Source organism: Gobius niger, assembly GCF_951799975.1.
Source record: "Gobius niger genome assembly, chromosome: 2".
In the NCBI taxonomy this organism is placed as follows: domain Eukaryota; kingdom Metazoa; phylum Chordata; class Actinopteri; order Gobiiformes; family Gobiidae; genus Gobius; species Gobius niger.
Genome location: NC_136853.1, coordinates 40,104,341 through 40,123,366, shown reverse-complemented (window position 1 = coordinate 40,123,366; position 19,026 = coordinate 40,104,341).

Sequence of the window (19,026 nt, the reverse complement as noted above, 5' to 3'; positions counted from 1 at the left end):
TGAGATGGATTTTGGATGGTTAAACAGCGTAAAAGTGAAATAACTCCTGCCCACGAGTGCCGCATATCGGTGTTTACTTCCACGGAAAAGTGCCGGGTTAGTCCTGTTGTGTTGTGATTCTGTGCCGATGTTGTGTCGTTGAGTCTGACTGAGATCCTCGTAACTGCGGAGAATGACTCGCTCTGAGACGAGCCTTCAGTGACCGGCTAATAACCCACAGAAAATAGTCCCGGTGGTCTGGCATATTTAGTGAGTTTAGTAAATGAAACAAATACTTATTATACATGTTACGTTTGTGGGACCCTGGTATAAGCGGATTAAACAACTCAGAGCCGTGCATTCGACGGTTATAATGCACTTCGCGGAGTGCATTATAACCGTCGAATGCACGGCTCCTCGTTGTTTAATCCTTACTTGTGCTGATGCCATTTATTTATTTATTTTATTTTCATTCAATATCATTTTTTTATTTTTTATTGCACTGTCCATCGTAGACAGAAAAGCCCATGTCCAAAAGCTCCCCAATGCCTGTGCTTTATTCATTTATGTATTTTAATTTAACAATAGTATTGAGATGTTACTTAAATGGTCTCTTTTCGTCTTTACTTCAGCTCCGTGTGGATTTTCTCGTGTGTTTGTTGTTGTTGCAACTTGGCGAGTAGTGTTTTCATTGTTCTGCTTCAGCTCATTTTCGCTCAATATAAGATAAGATAAGATAAGATAAACCTTTATTAATCTCACAAAGGAGAAATTCACTTGTTACAGTCGGCGTTACTTCACAGTCTTATTGTACAGTCTGACAGCAGTGGGGATGAAGGCTTTGCGGTAGCGCTCCGTCCTGCACTGAGGGTGTCTCAGTCTGCCACTGAGAGAGCTGCTCAGCTCTTCTACAGTCCCGTGCAGTGGGTGGGAGGTGTTGTCCATGATGGAGGTGAGCTTGGCTAACACCCTCCTGTCACTCACCTCCTCCACAGAGTCCAGGGGGCAGCCCAGGACGGAGCTGGCCCTCCTGACCAGCTTGTTCAGTCTGTTCTTGTCCCGCTCTGTGCTGCCCGGGGCCCAGCACACGGCAGCGTAGTGGAGAGCAGAGGCCACCACAGAGTCATAAAAAGTCCTGAGCAGAGGCCTGCTCACTCCGAAGGACCTCAGTCTCCTCAGAAGGGGGAGGCGACTTTGGCCCTTCTTGTACAGGGCGTTGGTGTTGTGGGACCAGTCCAGTTTATTGTTGAGGTGAACACCCAGGTACTTGAAACTGTCCACCTCCTCAATGTCCTCCCCCTGGATGTTCAGCGGTGTGTGCGGTAGTGGCTTCCTCGTGAAGTCGATCACCATCTCCTTCGTCTTACTGGTGTTCAAGCACAGGTGGTTGTGCTCACACCAGTCCACAAAGTCTAGGATGACTGACCGGTACTCCAGGTCGTTCCCCTTAGACACACAGCCCACGATGGCGGAGTCGTCGGAGAACTTCTGGAGATGACAGCTGTCCGTGTTGTATGTGAAGTCCGATGTGTAGATGGTGAAGAGAAACGGTGAGAGGACGGTGCCCTGAGGGGCCCCGGTGCTGCAGACGACCACCTCAGACTCACAGCTGCGCAGCCGCACATACTGTGGTCGGTTCGTGAGGTAGTCGATGGTCCATGCGGTGAGATGTTCATCCACTCCCGCGTCCTCCAGCTTCCCCCGCAGCAGCGCCGGCCTGATGGTGTTGAAGGCACTGGAGAAGTCAAAGAACATGACCCTCACAGCGTTCCCGGCGTGCTCCAGATGCGTGAGCGCTCATGCTGTATCTCTTTAGTTTGGATTTTCTGAGGACCTTTTAGTCGCTGGGTTAGTTTTTCAGATGATTAAACCCCTGGGCTTAAAACGGCGTCAGAATGGCCAAAACTGCTTGCCGCAAGTTAGCAACGTTAGCCTGTATCTCGTAACACTTCAGACTAACAACATTTAGCTCTGGTTAAATCAGCACAGACTCTGATTTAGAGAGCGCAGCCTGTAATAAAGTCAGCTCTATGTGGAATATTGCATTTCCACTAAAGAATTCCCCAGTTTGTTGCTTCTTTTCTCCTCAGCTGAGAGCTGCCTGGCCGCATGTCAAGTGGTATCGGTTTCTGGTATCGGTATACTGGTATCTGTATCGGTGCATCCCTATTTTTTTTACACAACTACCTTTAGTGGAGTGGTTCTTCACCAGGGGTTCGGGGAGTCAGTCTCAGGGGTTCGGCAGAGGCCAAGACACGCACCCGACTCGTATGATTCGTGATGACACGTCCCGCTTGAAGGGTTCAATGAATGCACATATGAAACTGGTGGGGTTCAGAACCTCTGCTTTAGTGTATTGTCCCTGAACAAATAAAATCCATTACAAGTTTCCCACTGGCCAAAATGTTGCAGGTGACATGACAATATAATGCATGACTTATTCGCCATGTTGAAATTTGTACTTTTAACTTGTGCCAATCCAAAGTTGGTTGCCTTTCAGTAAACGATTAGTACAAGCCGCTTCACGTTGTGCTGAAACTGGTATGAAAACCTGTTTTGTGCCCATAATCAGTTGCTATAGTGACGCTGCCAGATGGATTGATAGGAAGAAGAGGAGGCAACAGGCGGAGAGTCACACGGCCTGGTGTGGACATTGATCAGGACGGCTTGATAACACAGACAATGGGCCAAGACAAAGAGCTCATTGTCGGCTGTTTTGATGAGAGCAGATACAGAGCAGAGGTGTTTTACAGTGAGAGAGAAGGCTCAGGGGAAGAGATTATTGCCACCTTTGAAGAGTGAGCGTAATAGCTTTTTTAGGAGATCCATTCAGGGGCTGTAAACTTATAATATGTATTTTTTACCCCATTAACGAAGCGTGTTACTCCAATGGTGTGAGCAGTTGTGAAAATGAGAAAGTGCTTTTCTTTGATTTCATTATTTTTTGTTGTTGTTTGTTTGCAATACAGACCCTTTTACCCCAAACATACCTGTAAATAAATACAAGCAACTATTTTTTTTGTCACAGTACCGTGCAGTGTAGATACAATTAAACGATGTGTAAGCTAATATCGCTTTCACAAAATACAATGCAATAAACCATGCGCCATAATCCTGTGTGTTCTGCGAGCTTATGCCCATGGGTGGTCTGCGTGTTGGATGGATAAGCAGAGATACAGAGGAGACGTGTGCTGTCTATGAGAGAATAGCACTGCAGTACAATGCAGACATGGGCCTGCCTGGATGACAGCGCTCCATTGTATCGCTCTGTGTGAACTGTTTGTGCTGCAACGCTCAGTGAGGAAAGAGAGAGGGATGCTGGGAGTGATTGTGCTGGACAGGCATTCTGTGTGTGTGTGTGTCTGTGTGTAGGGCTGGACGATTTTGGAAAAAAAAAAGTAAGCACGATTATTTTCCCCATATTGAATGATCTGGATTTTGGATTCGATTTCGTTTTTTCATAATAAATGAGATACATCTTGCTGATTCATAAAATGAGATACATCTTTTATTCAAACCTCAGCTCGAACAGAAACAAATACTTTCATCGAGTCTCATTTAACGCACAAAAGTCTTCCATTGTCACATCCAAACTCCCAAACTAGTAGGGCTGGGACGATCCACTTTTGTCACAATCTGATATGTATCATGATACAGTAAGTAATTATGATTTGTAATATGTTTACCTTAAAATTTGTAAAAAAGAAAGTTATCATGTGTGCAAAGTTTGTAAACCCAATGCCATTTGACATTTATTGAGGTATTAAAATCATAAAGTGCATTAACACAAAATGTAACAAGTTCTGTGACTGGAAAATAAAAAGGTACAGGATAAAAATGCCTCCAAACACAAGTATTGAAAGTATTGCGATACTTGGAAAAAGTATCAAGCTACTTGGTATTGCAGCACAAAGTATTGCGGTCTAAACTAGGTACTGTTAAGAAATGGCTGTAAACCTGTCGATTATAAAGTTCAATGACGATTATTGGGATTGACCAAAGTAGAGATTGCAATTTCGATTAAATTTCGATTAATTTCCCAGCCCTATGTGTGAGGTTTCTGAGGGAAAAGAATGGGAAGGGTCACTATTCACTCTCACACACCAGATGTTTTGTGTCCACTCAAACTTTTTATTTATGAGTTAAAATATTTAGTTGCTAGTTGCTTTATCAGAATAATCAATCTGATCTTTATGGTAAAACGGTCACTAAGACTATAAAGCTGAGTCAGCTCTTGTTTGTTTTTCTTGATTGTTTAGAGGTTTTAAACCTAATTTGGATGCACCAAACAGACAAAACAATGTCTGGGTGGATTTTTTACTTCATCAGTTTGGTTTTTAATTAAGATTTTTACCTTGATTAATATTCTCTCTGCTTTTGTGTTCACCCTATTAATGTTCAACTTTAGGACTTAGCTTTTACTGTGATATGAGACCATCGTGTCTGGATTAAATTATAATTGTCTGCAATTACAAGAACAAAACATCCAGGTAATTGAGCTCAAAGTTCACATTTTAAGCATCGCCGCTGGGGAAGACTCCGTAACAATACTAAACCAGGTCTGTGATGGTGAACAGAGATTTACTTAAACAAAATGGCGGAGAGAGAATAGCCTGCATGTAAAGCATGATCAGATGATACTAAAGAAGATCACAAATTTCCTTCACGTCTTAAAAATGTTTTACTAAAAAGAACATTTCAAACATTTTAGTTACGGCCTTCCTGACAGTGAGACAGCTAATGGTCAGGGTCGGCAGAAGGGCAGGCTTTCCTCAAGGCTGCATCCTCAGCCCAGTGCTCTTCAGTCTTGCCACTTAAGATTGCAGTGCGGCCCAGGCAATAATCACATCATTAAATGTGCTGATGACATGTTGCCAACAATCAAACTCAAACCCACTGCACCAGGATGAAAATAGTGTGGCTAAATATCGCCTTTCCGCACCAGTCATTTACAATATAACTCTTCAACTTTCAGCAGGAAAACATGGTACAAATGACCACATTTCCCAGTTTGACCTCTTTGCTAATTACTTCACAGAGCATTTTGTCAAACTCTCATCATTAAGGCTTAATTTAGTAAACTAATTGAGACTTTTTTTCTGCTGTAAGCCCAGAGAGATGCTAATTTCTCATTTAGAAACAACTCGGGGCATTGCGGTTTTTCTGAACAAAAAGGTTAATTGCTCAAGATCTTTCTAGGGCATGGCGAGGGAAAGCTTGTTGTTTATCATGAAGATACTTGTCCAAATTGTTGACTCAATTGTTTTTTTTTATTCTGGCTATATGTGACCGAGAGATGAAAGCTGGCCCAGAGGAGATGCCACAGAGGTCAGACAGAGGGCACACACAACTGTAGTGCATGCATCATTCATAGAGGTTTAAATATGGATGAAAGTGAAACGAAGAGTGAAAGTATTGGCAGGCGCTGGGGATTTGGTGAATGCCGACACTTAAACATTAGCCAAGTTTCTGTCCAAATGTGAAGCAATATTTTTGGATAAGAATAACAGGCGTAAAAAAACAAACCTTAAGGTGGTTGGTGCTGAAATTTTCCTACCAGGACAAGAAATGAGTGGGCAGATTGGTGGAATGAGGAAGCACAAACAGCATTGTCAGTGGGACACCTTGGATCTTAGTGAGCGGGACATGTAGGGTTAGGGTTATTAAAGGTGTTTTCACAGAACTATAACCTATTACAAAACTCTAGGAAGGACAATATCATTGGCACTAATGCGCAGCTCTGACGGTCATATTATGGGCATCCATATACGACTTCAGAGCGTTCCAGGTGATTGAAGTCGTATGTAAACAAAACTTCTAATGCTACAACAGTTGGCTCATACGATGCCGGCACATGTCATGTCTTGATGTTTTTATATGTGCTTTGCCTTAACTTAACCTGATTGTAATTTCGCATATTATCTTTTGTAAGGCGCATTGAGTTGCCTTGTGTACGAAATGCGCGGTATAAATGCAGTTGCCTTGCCTTGCCTTGCTAACGTTACATGAACGTTTCTTCAAACCAGATCTAATTACAAACGTGCGACATAACGTTATATTGAAAGCTGTGACCAAAAGTAACGTTCACATCATGGTGCCGTGGTTTTGTTACAGTTTTATCACTAGCGGCGCTCCACCATTGGGGAGCGCCATTACTGTCTTCATCTCGTATACAAACTCGTTCTTCAGGTTTCCGAGTTTACAAGTTGTAATTACCAGTTCGAGCGGCGTTCCACGGCTTTTACCAGTTGCCTGGAACGCACCATAAAATACACTGTTTTACACAGTATTTATATATATTTATATACACACGTGTTATTAGGGCTCGAAAATGACCACTATGTCAGATTAATTTACTTTTTTCAAGGAGATTTTACTCAATTTGAATTTGACAGCCACAATTTCCATGGCAACTGTTGGTATTTCCTGTTCTAATGGTGCGTTCAAGGCAACTGGTAACTGGTAAATTTCCCACTAGAAAATTATAACTTACGACCTCAGAGCATCCATGTGAATAAACTCGTATGTAAACAAAATGGCTAATGCAGTTAGCTCATACGATGCTAACCTAAGTTTCTCCAAACTAGATATTATTAAAACATGCGACTTAACGTGTTGAAAACTGTGACCAAAAGTAACGCTCTTTTCACTGATGCAGTGGTTTTGTTACAGTTTTAATGGTAGCTGCTCCTCCACTCGCGGCCGCCAGTACTGTCTTCATCTCGTATACGAACTCGTAGCAGTCTTGGGTTTCTGAGTTTACAAGTTGTAATTACCAGTTCGAGCAGCTTTTCAAGGCATTTTCCAAGTGGGAGGTGGGTAATTTACCAGTCACCAGTTGCCTGGAACGCACCATTAGATCTATGGGTACTAGTGACCATAGATACAGACGGCATCTCTGGAATCACCCATATGTGGTCATGTTTGAAAACAGTTAACGGGGAAAACTATTTGGAGAAAAATCTAAACTTTCTCTAATTAATCAAAAACTACTTTAACAAATGTTGAAATATGAATTTGGTTTTCTACTAAATAAAGATACAAAGACATGGAGAGGAGCAAAGTGGTTCAACAGCCCATAAATACATAAAGAAACGGAGAATGCTAACTTCATGCTTCATGTTAGCATTGGGCTAATGCTACAGTAGTACATATACTACTGGTCAACACATTACTCCAATGAAGGGGGGTATTATGTGTTTTTTCAGGCACATAATACAACTCTATATCATACTCAAATAACTATGCTACCCAACATTATTTCGAAAATGCAGCAAATATAAAAAACAACCTAAAATAATTTTTCCTCATAGCAAAACTGCTCCTGACTCCGTGGCAGACCATGAGCACTCCCCCTTCAGCACGTTGTTGTTGTTTTTTAATTTCTTGTCTTTTTTATGCGTATCCACCTTATTCCTATGCCCCATGAGCCTTTGCATGAAACATGGGGGGGATTTCCGGTAAGACCAGGACCGCTGTTTGTTAGCATGGAGACTGTTCAATCCAATCCACTTTTTATGAGCTTTGGAGGTGTAGACTCTTTACGGACAAACCTTCCTTGTTATGAATATGTGGCACAGCACCGTTTAAAGAGTGTGCTTTTAAAATGAACACAAAACATGGTTAAATTCACTTTTTAGTTTTGACCAATTTCATGTTAATGGCTGCCTGTTGCTGTGAACCTGGTGAATTGATCTCATAATGAGGATTCATCTCCCGATCTTGTGCGACAAGCACTACTTTGGAGACGACAATGCCTGGGCGACTTGGTTTTACTGAGGTTACCCTGCACATTTACGCTGGTTTTCTGTGTGATTTGATATTACTCGACAGTCTGACTCATTGTACCTCCTACACATTAGCTCCGACGCCCCTCTCTGCCACACACAGCCGCACACAGGCCACAGCCACGCTCATCTGGATATGGGTCAGGCTGTCTGACAGTCATTAAAAATGGATAGCAGTATTACTCGAGCTTCTGGGTGTTGCGCCGAGTGGAAGAAATGTGCCGCTTGATGCGCTTCACCTTTTTATGAGAGAGGCTGTGATTATGGGCTGTGCTACTGAAATACAAGCCCAGTGATAACAGTATTTTTTACAAGGAAGTTATTCAAATATACACTGCGTTCCAAATTATTATGCAATTGACCTTTTTCTATGATTTTCTAAATTGTCAACTCAAATGAGAGTCAGCATAATTTTCAATTCTTTAACTGGTAGAGGATCATTTAAATGTGGTGGAAAAAATCTCCCAGTGATAACAGTATTTTTTTCAAAAATAAATATAGCAAAAACCTCAAAATCCACTGTTCCAAATTATTATGCAACTCATCGTTTCAATACATTTTAAAGCTTGTAATCAACTGAAAATGGTCATTTGTTGAATTTGTAGCATTAGGAGGTCATATTTACTGAAATCAGAAAATATTTCAATCAAAAAAATATTAACAGGTCAAGTTATGTTTTACCAAAGGAGCCCTTGTGTGATAGCAGCTTCAAAATTCTTAAATCCATTAAACTTGTGAGTTTTTGGACAGTTTCTGCTTGGATTTGTTTGCAGGATGTCAGAATAACCTCCCAGAGCTGCTGTTTGGATGAAAACTGCCTCCCACCCTCAGAGAAGTTTTTTTTGTTGAGGCTCCAAATGTTCTCAACAGGGTTGAGGTCAGGGGAGGAGGGGGTCCACATCATGAGTTTCTCTCTTTTTATGCCCATAGCAGCCAGTGATGCAGAGGTTTTCTTTACAGCAGGACATGGTGCGTTGTCATGCATGAAGAGGATTTTGTTCGGGAAAGCACAGCTCTTCTTTTAGTAGCATAGAAGACAGTGGTCAGTCAGAAACTCCACATATTTTTCAAAGGTAATTTTCACACCTTCAGGGAGCCTAAAAGGGCCTAAAGGGGCCGACCAGCTCTCTCACCATGACTCTGGCCCAAAACATGTCTCCGCCACCTCCTTACTGACGTCACAGCCTTGTTGGGACATTGTGGCCATTCACCAACCATCCACTACTCCATTGATTTGACCATCCAGGGCTACACGGCCTCATCAGTGAACAAGACTGTTTGAAAATGAGTCCTCATGTATTTCTGAGCCTGTTGCAGCCGTGTCTGTTCATCAGCTTCAAATAACAGTTTAGGGGAGGCCCGGAGAGAAGGTTTATGCACAACTGCAGCCTCTGGAGGGTCCTACACCTTGATGTTCGGGAGACTCCAGGGGCACCAGCAGCTTCAAATACCTGCATGCTGCTTTGTAGCATCTGTTCTAATAATCTGATGTGTTTGTCTGGCAGAAACCGTCCACATTGTGCCTTTATCTGCACAAACCGGAGTGTGCTCTGAATCATCCACAAATCTCTTATCAGTACGATGATTACGCCTAATATTTCATGAAATATCGAAGGTTTTCATACCTAGACCAAGGCATTCAACTATTTCACGCTTTTCATCAGCAGACAGACCCTTTTTCTTGACCATATAGCTTGAAAATGATGATCTGCATAATAAAGTGGAACACCCTTTTTCAGTAGTTTTTCCCTTAACTGGGCTTAACCTGAAAACTAATCATCCCAAGTCTCTGAGATTAATGTCAGTGATTCATAGAACCCCAAGACACGACACCATCCATGAGTTTCATTATTATTATTATTTTTTTACCTTTTTGACACAAAAGTACAATTTGCATAATAATTTGGAACGCAGTGTACAGCATTTACAGACCAACAGAAGGTTTCGTCATCATTGTAGTGTGCTATAGACTGGTGCTATGTGATTGAAAAAAGCATATTACCCCCTCTTTAAGTAAACGTAATAGTGCTTGCCTCGGAGCAAGAAGGTCCCAGGTTGGCTCACTGTGCCGCACATTCTTTAATACAGTGATGTTGTGATGTAATGAATATTTGTTGTAAACCAAAAGAGGAATATGCTTTGGCTCAGAGGCTGCATCTGCCACCTTTACATTCAGATGATGGAATTATCTGCAACAGATCTGGAGCCGAATATATCCTTTAGGGTTTATACGTATGTGCAGCCCAGGGCAATGTCAGAGTCACTTTGCACCTTCATTTGAGTTCTGTCCTTTATTGTCCTTAAACAGGAGCCAGAAAGATCTTTCCATGGGAGAGGTGAGGTTGCGTCTTTATCATCATCATCATCATCATAGTATCATCGCACCACAGCCATCTTGTGAATTCAAAGGAAAATTGCATGTGGTGCGTATTAGCTGAACCAGCAGGCTTTCTATATGTATTTTTTGCAATGTGTATTTTGATTTGCTACATGGTTCTATAATAAACACATAACCTAAATTTGACCCCATCTTTTTTTCCACTTATTTGCAATTCAAATATGGATGTGATTGATATGACTGAGTCCAGGAATAGAAATGGCTCTCTTGATTCACCTGCTTCTTCCCTCAGCGCAGGCTGTATATTAGTCTGTGGGCATGAAAAGGGATGTCTTGCAGACTCATCTAAAGCCCCACAATCCCACAGGAAAATAAGCTGCAGAAATCATGACACAAATAAACCTGCAGAGCTAAAGGCGGCCTCCATTTTTCTGTCGTCTCAGGTACACTTGGTGACCCACATCAGCACCCTTGCACATGGAACTTACTCGGGTTGGAACAATATGTTTTTATGTTTTTACAATATGTTGCAATATACGCCTTTGTCACAATGCTAAGTATCGATACTCTATCAAAATATCAATACTTTTATAAAAATGCAAAATTTCTTTCTCACTTTGAGCCAGCTCTTCCGACTGGTGCAAGGAAACCGTTGTTCCAAGTGGCACAAGTGAGAGGGTGTCGCTTCAAAAAGAAAAGGATATCACAAAAAGAAAAGGATATCACAAAAAGAAAAGGATATCACAAAAAGAAAAGGATATCAGCTGAGGCTTGGTTTATCAAAAGCAGCTGTTCTCCTCTAGCAGCCTCACATTCTTTTCTTCGTTTATATTGCGCTGCCTCGTGTTCTTCCTTTAGCATTACAGGCTTTTATCAAATCTATCAGGTCAAAACTGTATTTATCCCACTTTGTTTGCCCACGTCCTGAGCCAGTCCTGCTGTAGTGCAGGTCGATGTCACTCAGTCATACTCGCCCACCACCCGCCTCTGTTCAGATGGAGGCAAAAGGTTGTTCTACATAACATAGTTATTGGCCATGCGAGACTGTCCTGCCCACTAATGCGCCAGGTCTGGGGAGCAGCAAGATCTCACATTGTGCCCCTTCTCGATGGAGAAGGTTATGTGACAGTCTGCATTTAGAAACACAAGAGTGGGCCCTTTCTGTTAAACCTACATTTTGCTGTAGTAATACACTTGTCACTTTTAACTCTTGAATAAATGGCAAGTGACATTTGGTTTAAAACATTAGAACACATCACTGTTTTCTTGTTTACGTGTATTTATCGGTCCGTAAGTATCTCAGGCGTATCGTCTCATCCCATAAGTGCAAGTTTGTTTAAATGGTATTTTCATAAACATGTGGGTTGTAATAATGTAATGTATGGATTAGCGTTGTTTCACGTGCTTTTTTTGTCATACGTAGAGAACATTCGACATGAATCACAATTTAGTGCTATGATAACACACATAATTTTCTGACATATTACAAGAGTTGTGTATAATTAGTCCTTTTTACTCATACTTGGGTATTATTTGCGTCACAAATTTTTACTTCAACTTGAAGGTGCAGCTTGAACACATCTTCAGTGAAGGACCCAGGGTCATAGGTTTTTTCCAGTCTTTGATCTTCAGACACCCTCACCTGGGCGACCCAACCGGGATTGATCAGACCCTGGTTTGTGTCCAAGCAGCGCGCTACTCCATGCATCTTCCCTCTTGATCCACAGCCACCAGGCTTTCTCAGCGGCCTCACTGATGTTTCTGGTGGCTCTTCTCTCAAGCAACGCTCTGATACCAAGGAGCCTGAATGCCCGATCCACAGTTTGACTTATAAAGCCCCTGCAGCCCACTTCTATTGGCTCACAGCGGGCCCTCCATCCACTGCCTCTGCATGCCTCAACCAGCTCAAGATGTTTCGCCTTCTTCCGTTCATAAGCCTCCTCCATCCTGTCCTCCCAGGGGACTGTCAGCTCCAATAGCACAACTTGCTTCGTTGAGTCAGATGTTAAGACCAGATCTGGCCTCAGTCACGTCCTTGCGATGTGCTCTGGGAACTTAAACTGGTCCACATGCGACTGCCAGTCACGGGCCATGGCTAGCAGTCCAGTTGTGGCCTTACGTTCCCCCCGGGGTTTCTTCCCTGCCCTGACAAAGGAGATGTTGTGCCTCACTGGGAACTGATGTTTCGACTCCCGGATTCTGGTGCAGATGGTCTCCGCTATTGCCTTCAACACCTATGGCGCCACGTGTACCTCCCCTCTCCTCGTGCTTTAGGGCAGCAGCTCATGTTCTCAAGGGAACCATGAGCCAGGCACAGTGTTTCTGCCAGGCCCCATGTATGAAGGTTAGATGGACTTGGAAGGACATCATACACCAACTGGATCAGGAACTTAAGTCTTGCTATAATAACTACTTTATTATAAAATAACTCTCATTTGAGTGAACATGTTTGCTAATCTACCCACCGGTGGCCCAAATAAACATGAATAAAACATTTGTAATCAGCTACTATGTCCAACAAAAGTTTACTCCAAATCGGTGACTAAAAAACTAGTTTCCATTTCTACTTTTGATGTGAAAGTTTCAGCCGCCCACCTGTGTTTGGAGGCAGGTTTGCCTGCTGCCGAGTTTGCCCTCTGACCTCAGTCATGTTAAATGTCAGACGGTGACAACAGATTTAGGCAGGTGCTCCGAAGAGAGACGGCGAGCTGCCAGGAAGGAGCTGCGAGAGAAAGTGAGGAAACAAGGGTTGTCCGAGGCTCTGACATTTTGAGGAGAGAGAATGCGAAATATCGGCTGACATTTGTGCCGGCTCTGTGTGCGCTCGGAGATGTGTGTGAATGTGGCTGCAAGCAAAACAGAGTAAAGGTAGATTAAGGACATATACATAACCTTTTTACCTTTTTAGCAATGATAATAATACTTAAACTAATCATAATAATGAATCTGTGTCATGTAAATCACAATCACAAATCTGTATTGAAACCAAAACACACACAAATAATAATACTGCACAAAAGACTGTATAAAACAAAACTTGAAATGTACAATATTGAGTATTATGATTGGTATGTTAATGGATGATTAGCTAGTTGGGGCGACAGTGGCGCAGATGGAAGGTGCACACTGCCATTGTGTCCTTGGGCAAGACAATTCCGTGTCTGAATACAGTGGTGTTTGAATGAGGGTGTGAATGGGTGACTGGGTCCTTGCTGAATTGTGAAGCGCTTTGAGTATAGGTGAAAAGCGCTATATAAGTTGAGACCATTTACCATTTTACCATTTACCTTCTGTGCTTACCAGAGGTGGGTCAATAAATGCAAGTCTGGATTGGTCATGGGGTCAAGTCAAGTCATAGCTTTTGTCAAGTCTTGCTTTAGCCGCCAAGTCACCTCAAGTCACAAACACCAGCGTTTCTTGTTTTCAAAATGTATCTACTTGTTTCTACTAAGTGCTTTCTCAAGATATAGCGATTTTGAAAATTTAGGCAAGGGAAGGCAAGGCAAGTTTATTTGTAGAGCACAATTCATACACAAGGCAATTCAAAGTGCTTCACAGTTGCATAAATACAAGAAAAACAATAAAAAATATCAACATAAAATGTATCAATTACAGTAAGAGGCAAGAGTGCAGATAAAATACTTTCAGTCATATGCACGGGCAAAAAGAACTGTTTTCAGCCTGGATTTGAACATTGCCAGAGTTGAGGCTAAAAGTTTAGGCTAAAATAAAACTTTTAAAAACGAATGGTTTTGGATTTAAAGTCTTATTAATATTTAATCGCCACAAAATTCCAAATATATATATTTTAAATGTTCCGGTCTATGTACAAAATTACTGGGGCAGCATTTTAGGGAGGGGGCCCGCGGGGCCTGCTTCAAAAAAATTTAAACATGAGCTGCTTTTCCCTACAGTCTGAAAGATAAATATAAAATAATATTTTTTTTATTTTTGATGTACTGTAATGCCCCAGCCCCAGTATACTCGGATTCGCCCCTGCTCAAAGTAGAGTCCCCGCAGCCTTCAGTCCCGCTGTCACTGGGCTCTGTGTGCGGATGCGTAAAGAAGTAAAATAGCAACTAAATGTTGTAACCTTTGTGTGAACGCCTTAAAACCCTGAAAAGCCCCCAAGATTTCTGTTGATTAATCCAGCTTATACCGCATCGTCGCTCTGGAGGCCGTCTGTCTGCGCTTTAGGTACAGTCCATTGTTTCAAACGTTTTCCTGTCCATAAATCTCCACCTCGTCACTCACTTTAGAAAACTTTTAATGCATCCAAAGAAACACACATGTCCTCCTGCCTTTTAGGGCTGTGTTGAAAACGAACATGTGACTAATTACCATCGCATGTGTAAACATAGATGCACTGGTTTTAGACAATGAATCCTGTCTTTCAACAGTTAAACTCAAATAAATAATAACTATAAAGTCACAGCAAGTCATTGAGAGTCACAGGCCTCAAATCCAAGTGTCAAGTCACAAACAGGCGCCGACTGCTCTACCTTTCGCATGTTGCATAGGTTAGTCACAGGCATAGTCAAACAACAATTTCTTTTTTCCTATTGTGAAGCCCATAAGCAATTTACACCTTGTCTGCTCTAACTAGACATATTCAGGTTTGTAGGTAATTGGCTCTCCTGTAGGACTGGACTCCTTTGATGAAACCAGGAAAAATAATAATTTTGAATATCCAAAACTGTGACGGGTGCTGTAGCTGCTACACGATTCAAACTGTTCTGTGATATCAGGAATCTAAAGCTTCTTCTGAGTTAAAACCTCACTGCAATCGGTTTAAAACTATCATTTACTCAGGGCATGATAGAGACCAACAGGAGAAGTGAAGAGGGAAAGCAGACTGTATCTTGCTGAGCACAGAATATGATATTGCTCAATCCTAAAATATGACTGTATTGTTGCACCTACTTAAAACGTGTTGTGCCACAGGGTGAATTCCATCACATTGGGTTGCACCTGCTCGTCACCAAACTCACATCACTTTAACAAGGGAAATGCATGACAGTTATCCACTCTCCTTCTGATTAAACAATATGGACATGAACCATTCTGGCCGTACAAAACCGCAGCAGCAAACGACAACTCTTATGAAGCATTTATAGTTAGTAGATTAAAAAGCACTTATCTAAATTGAGCTGGAGTGTCCCTCGGTATAGCTGCACTCTGCTGCGGGGCTGCTGCAAGGCATTGTGGGATAACTCTGAAACAGTCGACAGATTTTCTTCTAGCACCTGCAATGCAAAGCCCAAAGGTAGTGCGCGCTGACAGGTCGCATTACTGTGTAGTAGAAGGGCAGGAGACGGCGTCATAACTAACATTAAGCAGAATTATTCAAGGCTGCAGGTTGTGGAAGCTAAGTTTAAAATGTCAAGGACAACACACCGCGCAGTGAGATAAAGTCACTCTGTGCTTTCGGCAATGTTGTTTGATAATGTTTTTGGGCGCTTTTTGTGTGTTTTCTGTCGGGGGAAAAAAAGAAATTGAGGTAAAAAATACTTTTGGGCCATTCAACCTCTGCCCGTTTGAACCAAAAAGGAAAAAAAATATATAAAAAATTCTATTTCATGGTTTGGCAACTCACCGTCACCTCTGCAGCACGAGGGCGGGTGGTTTCAAAGGCATCACAGGAGCAGGGTGAATGCTTCAGCGCGAGCCATGGGCGCGGGGCATGTGGGTGAGGTTCGCCTGCAGTGAGCTGTAATATTATAAAATGCAGTGACACTGAAGCAGAAGACACACTTCCAACCAGTGGCGGCTGGTGATATGACCTCAAAAAGAAAGTTATCTCTGGAGCATTTTATTTCATTATTTTATGGAGAATATTATGAATAGACACAAGTAAACAATAAAGACGCATGAAATGAATTTGTAAATCTTTTTTCTGACAATGAAATAAAAGATAATTACTCACTATACATATTTTAGTTTTGCACCACTAAGTACGAGATGATTTGTATTTTGTACCAACAGAACCAGAAGAAAGGCATGAGCTGCGTTATTTTTTCAGATTCCCTCTTTGACTTCATGTACAGTATTAGAGCCAGACCTGCTACATTTGCATTACGTGCCTCAGAGCCAATGGTTGAAACCAGGAGTGCCCAAAGTGGGGCCCACGGGCCAAATTTGGCCCGCCGAAACAATTCTGTTGGCCCGCCAGAGAGTGACCTACTTTTGCGCTGCCTGTGGTTAAAACTCTCTTCCATTCATTCTCAATGGTAAATATGGATACAGTACACTTGTTTACCACCAGCGTCAAATTGGGGGCGCTGTTTCACTCCTTTTGGAAACACTGTTGTGGTGTCTTGGCATTTTTTAATCACAGAGCGTTGTAGCATCAACTTTCAGTTTTCCAACTTTTATTGCAAAGGTTGTTAACATCGACAACAGTATATGTTAAAAATTGACTTATAAAAGAATTGATGCTAAACTGACACTTTCAAAATAATCTAATGTGGCATTTTCTTTGAGTTAATGAATGAGGTAAAGTTACTGTAGGTGCTGTAGATGCAGGTGTTTTTTTTAATTATTTTTTTACATTTTGCACTAAATTGCTACAATTGATTTTGTTCTACTAAAACTAGGCTTTTGCCAAAGTTACCATTTGTTTTAATATAGCATGTTATTTGCATAGATAGAATCAAATGTAATTTGCAGTTATATGTGTTTCGTGCTTGACATCGCCGTGTTTGGCCCGCGACTCATAGGCACTTTTTAATTTTGGCCCTCGGAGACAAAAAGTTTGGGTTTAAACCTGTAAACTGACAGACAAATGATCCGGTCAGAAGTAACAGTCTCCGTACCTCTCCGTAGCACCTGAGCTCCTCCTCAGTGAATGAAAGACGTTCCCCTCACACCGTCCTCACGGTCCTGAATCTTCTCTCCATCAAATGTCCATGTCCTGGGACATGACTGTCCAAGTCAGCAAGGGTTGTCCCAAAGTTTTACAAAACAAGCAGCAGCTAAAGCAGACAAGCTAGTTAGCATCGCAATGCTACCTCCAGCAAAGTCGGTTTAGACGCAGCTTCCGACTGAAGAAAGTTGTCCGAAGTCCATTCGTTTGACAAAATCCTTTCGTCTCTCAAATAAGAAGTTTTTCCTCCCCTCAGTTCGTACGTGAGCTCAGCGCTACTACTCGTACATTGTTTACAGTCGAGCACATCCACCATTGACCGACACCGGGGAGCTACGCAGGCGGGTCACAAAAATGATTGACAGCGCCGACGTCCAACTACATCAGACAAAAAAACACAGTAGCAAATATCAATTGGCTGCTAATCTAAGTGGGAGTGTCTGGGGCGCAAAAGGAACGTTAAGGCGGCCACTAAGAGAGAAGCCTGTAGTCACATGGTTTCCAAATGTTCAGGGACTTGTATTCACTTACGTCAGACCGGCGCCCCCTCGGTTTGAGATAACAATACATTCACACACAGTAATGAAGTATTCCAGTCCAAAAAACCCTTTCAAATAAATCTCCGAAAGCCATTTCTTTTGTTTTGTTTTGTTTTGTTTTGTACACTTTATTGTCCCCATAGGGAAATTTCTACAAAATATAATGCAATATTCAAAATCCAAACTTACAATATGTATACAAGAGAACATGCTGATAAAGTTTGGCCATGGACAGGATTGAAAAAGTTTGGTGACTGTCAAGCACAGAGAGAGTGTAACGTGTGGACTGTTTTGAATGTGGAAGAGGGAGACGAATGATTATGCACTGAAACACCACCCCAGTTCTCATGTTTTGGTGGAATTCATTTGTACAATACTTTACGGATACTTTCCCTTTTCACATAAGATAGTCCGCTTGTGCTTTTGGCAACGTTGTTTACTTATTTTGCCAAGCTGATGTTGTTCAGTATACAATTCCCGGTGCCAAGAGACAGCGGAATCCAAGTCTTGTGAGTTTAAAGTGGGAATAGGCTGAAAAGGGAAGAACTGGTTTGAAGACGTGGAGGGAGAAGAGAGGAGGTGATGCCAGGGCTCCCTGCTGTGTGCTCTGACTGCAAGGCCCCCTCCACACTCTATCATCGACTGTAAAGCACACAATTAGAACTCGACGTATGACACTGCACAGAGAAGATGTGCTGACTTGAATGAGCATTTGGAGTATTTAATGATTATTGCCTTTGTGAATTGTAAAAGTGAGAAAAACCCTTACACAAAAGGATAAAAGGCAGAACATCCAGACCTGTCATATCTGCTGGCTGACTTCACTGAAGCCTCGCACTGGAGGCGTAGTGTTGTTGTTATTCTAACGGTCTAACTGTCCCATGGGGAAGTTTGTGTGTGTGTGTGTCCATGTTTTTAGTGGTCGAGGAAATTGAAAAGAAAGAAACCGTCAGACACCGGGAGAACATGGAAACTCCACACAGAAAGGCCCCACCCAAGCCAGGAAGTAGAACAAAGGACCATCACATTACGCAGTTTTTCCACTCCATCCATCCATCCATCCATCCATCCATCCATCCATCCATCCATCCATCCATCCATCCATCCATCCATCCATCCATCCATCCATCCATCCATCCATCCATCCATCCATCCATCCAACCATCCATCCATCCATCCATCCATCCATCCATCCAAAATATTTAGTCTTAATTTTAGTCAAAGTGATATTTTTGCCTACTAAAATAGGACTAAAACTAAATTAAAAGTTTCTCATGAGACTAAAACTATGACTAAAATGTCCAGATATTTTAGTTGACTAAAATAAGACTAAACAAAAATGAAAAGGAGAGACTAAAATCATCCAAACTTCTATTGACCGTCTGAATAAGCCTCATATTATGTAAATTCACTGCCAAATGAACAGGCCTGTGCTTTGTTCATGAGGAGCAGCTCCATGAAGCAGAGGACCTGAATTAAATATGATTATAATGAATATTATAAATGCAAAGTCGACAA